This window comes from Salmo trutta, chromosome 13, assembly GCF_901001165.1.
Source record: "Salmo trutta chromosome 13, fSalTru1.1, whole genome shotgun sequence".
Lineage (NCBI taxonomy): Eukaryota > Metazoa > Chordata > Actinopteri > Salmoniformes > Salmonidae > Salmo > Salmo trutta.
In genome coordinates this window covers 10,857,776-10,867,005 of record NC_042969.1, presented here as the reverse complement: position 1 = coordinate 10,867,005, position 9,230 = coordinate 10,857,776, and positions in this window count along the sequence as shown.

Below are 9,230 nucleotides of genomic sequence, written 5' to 3'. Positions count from 1 at the left end.
AGCATTTCCCAGGTATCTTTGGCTCCCTTCACCTAAAAGAGCCATTCATTTGGCTCCCAAACTGCTCTTCATTCAGTACTTAGAAAAGTACCTAAAATCATGAAAAAGTTTTCAATCTCTAATTTAAATCCTAAAACGTTGCCTACCATTATGTCATAACTTGAAATTTTACCTGACCAAATTATTAGATGGCCTGCAAAAAAAACAGAAAAAATTCATGCACTGAAAAATGAGGGTTGACCAGAATTTGTATCTATATTGTTTCTTACCATCTTCAGAGAAGGTTTTTTATAATTTATCTGCAGATAATTGTTGTCTGGAGCTCAAAAAGCAATAGTTAACAGTATGCAAATCAGGAAGCAAAATGAATGGCTCTTTCACAGATCATTCAGTCAGTGAAATGTATTTATAAAGCCCTTTTTACATCAGCAGATGTGCTTATACAGAAACCCAGCCTAAAACCCCAAAGAGCAAGCCATGCAGATGTATATGCATGGTGGCTAGTAAAAACTCCTTAGAAAGGCAGGAATATAGGAAGAAACCTAAAGAGGAACCTGGCTCTGAGGGCTGGCCAGTCCTCTTCTGGCTGTGGCGGGTGGAGATTATAAGAGTACATTAAAGTCAGATCGTTAAAGTCAGATCGTTCTTCAAGATGTTCAAAATGTTCATGGATGACCAGCAGGGTCAAATAATAATCACAGTGGTTGTAGAGGTTGCAACAGGTCAGCACCTCAGGAGTAAATTTCAGTTGCATTTCATAGACAAGCATTCAGAGGTTGAGACAGCAGGTGCAGTAGAGAGAGAAAGATAGAGAGAGGGTCGAAAACAGCAGGTCTGGGACAAGGTAGCACATCCAGTGAACAGGTCAGGGTTCCATAGCCACAGGCAAAACAGCAGAAACTGGATCAGCAGCACGACCAGGTGGACTGGAGACGGGGACAGCCAGGAGTCATCAGGCCATGGTCCTAGGGCTCAGGTCTCCGAGGAGGGGAGAAAGAGATATAGGAGAATTAGAGGGAACATACTTACGTTCACATAGGACCCCAGATATTTACATTTTAGTCATTTAGAAGACGCTCTTATCCAGAGCAACTTACAGTGAGTGCATACATTTCATAATTTTTTCCCCCCGTACTGGTCCCCCGTGGGAATCGAACCCACAACCCTGGCGTTGCAAACACCACGCTCTACCAACTGAGCCACACCTGTTGTATTTGTATTTGGAGCACATGACAAATAAACTTTGATTTTATGACACCACTACTAGTACAATGCAGTACAGTAGGTAGAAGTAACTCTGTGAAGCTCACTAAATGCTCAGGGTCCTGACACTAGTTGTTATGGTTCTCTATACACCGGGTACATGCATGTATTCTCTATCCAAGTGCTGGTGTTGAGCCCTGGTTGTTAGTCACACCAACCACTCGACTGAAATGCTAGCTCCTGGTCCAGGGGCGATAGTTGACTTTTGTATATCTCAAACAAGGTTACTCATCACCTTGTGGACTTTTGTATATCTCAAACAAAGTTACTCATCACCTAGCAACAGGCATACTGTACTATATCTATGCATGTTCCTGTATGAGGGAAGACCAACCTCCTGAAGCGCATTAAGGCACAGCTGGGCAAGACCACAGACATAGAAGGAAATATTATATTTTTATTGAATGGCTGCTATACAGACGCAGAAAAGAGATATGACAGGAGAATTACACCAGATAGGACAGACTGATGTGATTTCGTTCCCGATTCGTTCGTTCCCTTCAAAAAGAGCTGCTTTTACTTTTTTGTCTGAATTTGGCTGCAGGCAGTTAAATGACTGAATGACAGTAATGGGAAACCAAGGCTTTCTGAAGGCTTCGGAGCTTTCCCCAAATTGTGCCGGAAAACGGTTCATTAGGCCTACTCTGAGCTTCATTATCGGTTCACAATGCACATTAGTGACATCTGTTGGTCAGCAATAAATAGGAAATCAAATTTTATTGGTCACATACACATGGTTAGCAGATGTTATTGCGAGTGTAGTGAAATGAGTGTGCTTCTAGTTCCAACAGTGCAGCAATATCTAACAAGTAATATCTAACAATTCCACAACAAATACCATATACACACAAATCTAAGTAAGGAATGGAATAAGAATATATAAATATATGGATGAGCATAGGCTAAGATGCAATAGATAGTATAGAATACAGTATATACATATGAGATGAGTAATGCAAGATATGTAGACATTATTAAAGTGGCATTATTAAAGTGACTAGTGTTCCTTTTATTAATAAATCCTCTCTGGGATATGTGGGACGCTAGCGTCCCACTCGCCAACAGCCAGTGAAATAGCAGAGCGCCAAATTCAAAACAACAAAAATCTCATAATTCAAATTTCTCACACATACAAGTATTATACAGCATTTTAAAGATAATTTTCTCGTTAATCCAACCACAGTGTCCGATTTCAAAAAGGCTTTACGGCGAAAGCACAGCATTAGATTATGTTAGGACAGCACCTAGACAAGAAAAACCACACAGCCATTTTCCAAGCAAGGAAAGGCGTCACAAAAACCAGAAATACAGCTAAAATTAATCATTAACCTTTCATGATCTTCATCAGATGGCACTCATAGGACTTCATGTTACACAATACATGTATGTTTTGCTCGATAAAGTTCATATGTATATCCAAAAACCCAATTTTTACATTGGCGTGTAATGTTCATAAATGTTTTGCCTCCAAAACTGCCGGTGAATGAGCACATCAATTTACAGAAATACTCATCATAAACGTTGATAAAATATACAACTGTCATTTAAAGAATTAAAGATAAACTTGTCCTTAATGCAACTGCTGTGTCAGATTTCAAAAAAGTTTTACGGCGAAAGCACACTTTGCAATAATCTGAGTACAGCGCTCAGACAACAACAACAAGCCATACAGATACCCGCCATGTTGGAGTCAACAAAAATCAGAAATAGCATCAGAAATATTCACTTACCTTTGATGATCTTTATCGGAATGCACTCCCAGGAATCCTAGTTCCACAATAAATGTTTGTTTTGTTTCGATAAAGTCCATATTTATGTCCAAATACCTCCTTTTTGTTCGCGCGTTCAGTTCACTCTTCCAAATGCAGTAAGCGCATGCACTGGGTCCAGACGAAAAGTAAAAAAAGTTGCATTACAGTTTGATTTTATACATCATCTGACATGTTTCTACAATCTTTAGGATGTTTTTATCATAAATCTGCAATAATATTCCAACCGGACAATTCCATTTTCTTCATAAATGAAAAGGAACTCAGCTCGCTCTCTCGGCTGCGCGCGTGACTGAGCTCATGCCTTATTTTGGGACACCTGAATCCGAGAGCTCTTATTCTCTCCCCATTCACAGTTGAAGCCTGAAACAATGTTCCAAGGACTATTGACATCTAGTGGAAGCCTTAGGAAGTGCAATATGACCCCACAGACACTGTATATTGGAGAGGCAATCCCTTGAAAAACTACAAACCTCAGATTTCCACACTTCCTGGTTGGATTGTTCTCAGGTTTTTGCCTGCCATATGAGTTCTGTTATACTCACAGACATCATTCAAACAGTTTTAGAAACGTCAGAGTGTTTTCTATCCAAATCTACTAATTATATGCATATTCTAGCTTATGGGCTTGAGTAGCAGGCAGTTTACTCTGGGCACGCTTTTCATCGGGACGTGAAAATACTGTCCCCTACCCCAAAGAAGTTTTAAAGTGGCCAATGATTTCAAGTCTGTATGTAGGCAGCAGCCTCTCTGTGGTAGTGATGTCTGTTTAACAGTCTGATGTCCTTGAGATAGAAGTTGTTTTTCAGTCTCTCGGTCCCAGCTTTGATGCACCTGTACAGACCTCGCCTTCTGGATGGTAGCGGGGTGAACAGGCAGTGGCTCGGGTGGTTGTTATCCTTGATGATCTTTTTGGCCTTCCTGTGACATCGGGTGCATAGGTGTCCTGGAGGGCAGGTACTTTGCCCTGATGCGTTGTGCAGACCGCACCACCCTCTGGAGAGCCCTGCTGTTGCCGTACCAGGCGGTGATACAGCCTGACAGGATGCTATCAATTGTGCATCTGTAAAAGTTTGTGAGGGTTTTAGGTAACAAGCCAAATTTCTTCAGCCACCTGAGAATGAAGAGGCGCTGTGGCGCCGTCTTCACCATACTGTCTGTGTGGGTGGACCATTTCGGTTTGTCAGTGATATGTATGCCGAGGAACTTAAAACTTTCCACCTTCTCCACTGCTGTCTTGTTGATGTGAATGGGGGGGTGCTCCCTCTGCTGTTTCCTGTCTACGATCATCTCCCTTGTTTTGTTGACGTTGAGTGAGAGGTTATTTTCCTGACACCACACTCCGAGAGCCCTCACCTCCTTCCTGTAGGCTGTCTTGTCGTTGTTGGTAATCAAGCCTATTACTGTTGTGTGTCGTCTGCAAACTTTATGATTGAGTTTGAGGTATGCATGGCCACACAGTCATGGGTGAACAGGGAGTACAGGAGGGGGCTGAGCACGCACCCTTGTGGGGCCCCAGTGTTAAGGATCAGCGAAGTGGAGATGTTGTTTCCTTACCTTCATCACCTGCCCGTCAGGAAGTCCAGGACCCAATTATACAGGTCGGGGTTGAGACCCAGGGCCTCAAGCTTAATGATGAGCTTGGAGGGTACTATGGTGTTGAATTCTGAGCTATAGTCAATGAACAGCATTCTTACATAGGTATTCCTCTTGTCCAGATGGGATAGGGTAGTGTGCAGTATGATGGCGATTGTATCGTCTGTGGACCTATTGAAGTGGGTCTAGGGTGACAGGTAAGGTGGAGGTGATATGATCCTTGACTAGTCTCTCAAAGCACTTCATGATGACAGAAGTGAGTGCTACGGTGCGATAGTCAATTAGTTCCTGTACCTTTGCATTCTTGGGTACAGGAACAATGGTGGCCATCTTGAAGCATGTGGGGAAAGCAGACTGGGATAGGGAGAGATTGAATATGTCCATAAACACACCAGTCAGCTGGTCTGCGCATGCTCTGAGGGCGTGCCTAGGGGTGCCTTCTGGGCCAGCAGCCTTGCGAGGGTTAACACGTTTAAATGTCTTACTCACATCGGCCACGGAGAAGGAGAGCTCACAGTCCTTGGTAGCGGGCCGCGTCGGTGGTACTGTATTATCCTCAAAGCGGGCAAAGAAGGTGTTTAGTACGTCTGGAAGCGAGACGTCGGTGTTCGCGATGTGGCTGGTTTTCCTGTTGTAGTAGGTGATTGTCTGTAGACCCTGCAACATATATCTCGTGTCTGAGCCACTGAATTGTGACTCCACTTTGTCTCTATACTGACATGTTGCTTGTTTGATTGCCTTGCGGAGGGAATGATTACTCTGTTTGTATTCTGCCATATTCCCAGTCGCCTTGCCATGGTTAAATGGGGTGGTACGCGCTTTCAGTTTTGCGTGAATGCTGCCATCTATTCACGGTTTCTGGTTATGGTTGGTTTTAATAGTCACAGTGGGTACAACATCTCCTTAACACTTCCTTATAAACCCACTCATCGAATTTGCGTATACGTCGATACTATTCTCTGAGGCTACCCGGAACATATCCCAGTCCGCGTGATCAAAACAATCTTGAAGCGTGGATTCTGATTGGTCAGACCAGCGTTGAATAGTCCTTAGCACAGGTACTTCCTGTTTGAGTTTCTCCCTATAGGAAGGGAGGAGCAAAATGGAGTTGTGGTCAGGTTTGCCGAAAGGAGGGTGGGGGAGGACCTTGTATGCAACGTAGAAGTTAGAGTAACAATGGTCCAGTGTTTTCCCAGCACGAGTACTACAGTCGATATACTGATATAATTTAGGTAGCCTTTTCCTTAAATTTGCTTTGTTAAAATCCCCAACTACAATAAATGCAGCCTCAGGATATATGGTTTCCAGTTTGCATAAAGTCCAGTGAAGTTCCTTGAGGGCCGTCGTGGTATCGGCTTGAGGGGGGATATAAACGGCTGTGACAATAACCAATACAGTCGGCATTTAATTGTGAGGAATTCTAGGTCAGGTGAACAAAAGGACTTGAGTTCCTGTTTGTTGTTACAATTACACTATGAGTTGTTAATCATGAAACATACACCCCTGTCCTTCTTCCCGGAGAGATGCTTATTCCTGCCGGCGCAATGCACTGAGAATCCAGGTGACTGTACCGACTCAGACAGCATATCCTGAGAAAGCCATGTTTCCATGAAACATAGTATGTTACAATCCCTGATGTCTCTCTGGAAAGCAACCCTTGCCCTGATTTCGTCAACTTTGTTATCTAGGGACTGGACATTAGCGAGTAATATACTGTGGGTGGTGGGTGGTGTGCGCGCCTCCGAAGTCTGACTAGAAGACCGCTCCGACTGCCTCTCCTCCGGCGGCATTGTTTTGGATCGGCCTCTGGAATCAGTTTAAATTCACCCTGGGTGGTGCGGACAAAGGATCTGCTTTTGGAAAGCCGTATTCCTGGTCATAGTGCTGATAAGTTGACGCAGTTTCGATATCCAATAGGGCTTCCTGGCTGTATGTAATAACACTTAAGAGGACTAGAAGCGTGGCAGCCCTCTGTCGGCACATCGTTTTGATTGTCAGAAGTTTTTTTCCTACTGTTTTCATCAAAACTATGTGGTGCAGCGGTAAGGGGAGGCGTTAGTAGCCTACTGTCAGTTGGAATGCCAGGTTTGCATCTTATGTCATGCTTCCCCTTTTTTGCATTTAACTAAAAAAACCTGTGAATCTATGGCATTTAGGATGCTTAAGCCAGAAACGTATACTATACAAAATAAACAAATAATTTGACCAACAATGTGCAGAAAGTGTGGTTTCACATAAAACATTTTTCCAAATAATTGTCCCAAGATTCGACCCGATACCCTTACATTGCTGAATGTTCCATAGTGTCCTACTTTACCGGTCAAATAAAACCAGGCCTACATGTAAAAAATCCTAACTGCATTTGTAAGTACGTTGTCCAGTAGAGGTCGGTGTTTGGATGCAGCTTGGAATCGAAGATAGCACCAGAACCCTGGCAAAATCAGTGGGATCTCACATTTTGCAACACAAGGTTTGAGAAAGCATGTGATCAAACGAAGCTTCGGACGCCATTGATGACATGCTTCTGATAAAGTGAAACAGACATCGGCACACTGTTTTGGTAGTCTGGGGGTTGACAACGGAGAGGACCTCGAGCGAGTAATGGCGGAAGTGGAAGTATTGTGCGATTCTGTTGGCGTGAGTAAGTTGGTGAGAATGAGTGGGTGACGGTAAAGAAGAATGGACCTTAAAGGGTTAAAGTTGAAAATGTACAGCAGTTTATTGATGGAATGCAATTCTCTTGTAGTTATGTTTTTTTTGGGTGACCCGTTTGTGGTCTCGAAGATTGTGAAGGACGAATTGGGAAAAGCGGAATCGGTCAGAGTGACAAGGAGTGGAATTATGTTGATTTTGTGTGTGTCAAAAGAGCAAAAGGAGAAAGCTCTACAAGCTATCGACATATGATGTGGAAAGCTATGATTTTCTGAGTCAGGCACTAATCTTGTCATCTCTGGCGTCTTGTTGGACATAGGGCTTTGTGGTTTAGGGAGAACATACCAGGAATGGTAAACACATGATAGCCGGAAAGAAGGAGGAAAGCCAATCGGTTTTACTGTTGTTTGATGAAGTGTTGCTCCCAACTCATGTAAAACCTAGGTACGTGAGATACAGTTGAAGTTGGAAGTTTACATACACCTTAGCCAAATACATTTAAACTCAGTTTTTCACAATTCCTGACATTTAATCCTAGTAAAAGTTCCCTGCCTTAGGTCAGTTAGGATCACCAATTTATTTTAAGAATGTGAATTATCAGAATAACAGTAGAGAGAATTATTTATTTCCACTTTTATTTCTTTCATCACATTCCCAGTGGGTTAGAAGTTTACATACACTCAATTAGTATTTGGTAGCATTGCCCTTAAAAATGTTTAACTTGGGTCAAACGTTTCAGGTAGCCTTCCACCAGCTTCCCACAATAATTTGGGTGAATTCTGGCCCATTCCTCCTGACAGAGCTGGTGTACCTGAGTCAGGTTTGTAGGCCTCCTTGCTCTCACACACACACACACACACACACACGTTTTCAGTTCTGCCCACAGATTTTCTATAGGATTGAGGTCAGGGCTTTGTGATGGACATTTCAATACCTTGACTTTGTTGTCCCATGTGCAGTTGCAAACCGTAGTCTGGCTTTTTTTATGGCGGTTTTGGAGCAGTGGCTTCTTCCTTGCTGAGCGGCCTTTCAGGTTATAGGACTCGTTTTACTGTGGATATAAATACTTTTGTACCTGTTTCCTCCAGCATCTTCACAATGTCCTTTGCTGTTGTTCTGGGATTGATTTGCACTTTTTGCACCAAAGTACATTCATCTCTAGGAGACAGAACTCATCTCTTTCCGGAGTGGTATGACAGCTGCGTGGTCCCATGGTGAATGTGGCGAACATATTTTTGGATCTCCAGGACTTCACGGCCGAAGCGTTGCAGGGAATACTGAATGAAGATGTTCTCCCCTCTCTGGCTCCTGAGCCTGTGTAGGGATCTGAGTAGACATTTGAATCTGACTGAAGGAGTCCTTCATGTATTTTTTGTATTTTTGTTGTGGTAGTTGTTTGCTTATGGAATATTATGATGATATTATGATGATGTTTTTTCACCTTTTCCCTTATTATTTCTATGTTAAAGTTTCTCCGTTTTCACCTCATCCAGTAGGTGGTAGCATGCACCTCTAACGTTTGTTTGCGGACCGCCATTATACCATAGAAGAAGGAAAAGGAGAAGGAGAAGGAGAAGAAGAAGAAGAAGAAGAAGAAGAAGAAGGCAAACTCCTTTGAAGTAAACTGCTGACAGAAAAAAACTGATGACTTGTGGTTTAGAATAAGAGCTAGAACCCGAGCCTGTTATCAATGGACATGATAAAGAAGAATCCTTGCCTTTTGTCAGATCCATTTGTGGTTTCAGGGTGGGTGGGAAAGGAATTGGGTGCAGTTGAATCAGTGAAGGTAACCTGTAGTGGACTTGTGATATTTGTTTGTGTTTCTTCTAACCAGAGGGAGCGGGCCCTCCGTGTCACACAACTTGGGTCAGTTGGTAGAGCATGGTGTTTGCAACGCCAGGGTTGTGGGTTCGAGTCCCACGGGAGACCAGTATGGAAAAGAAAAAATTT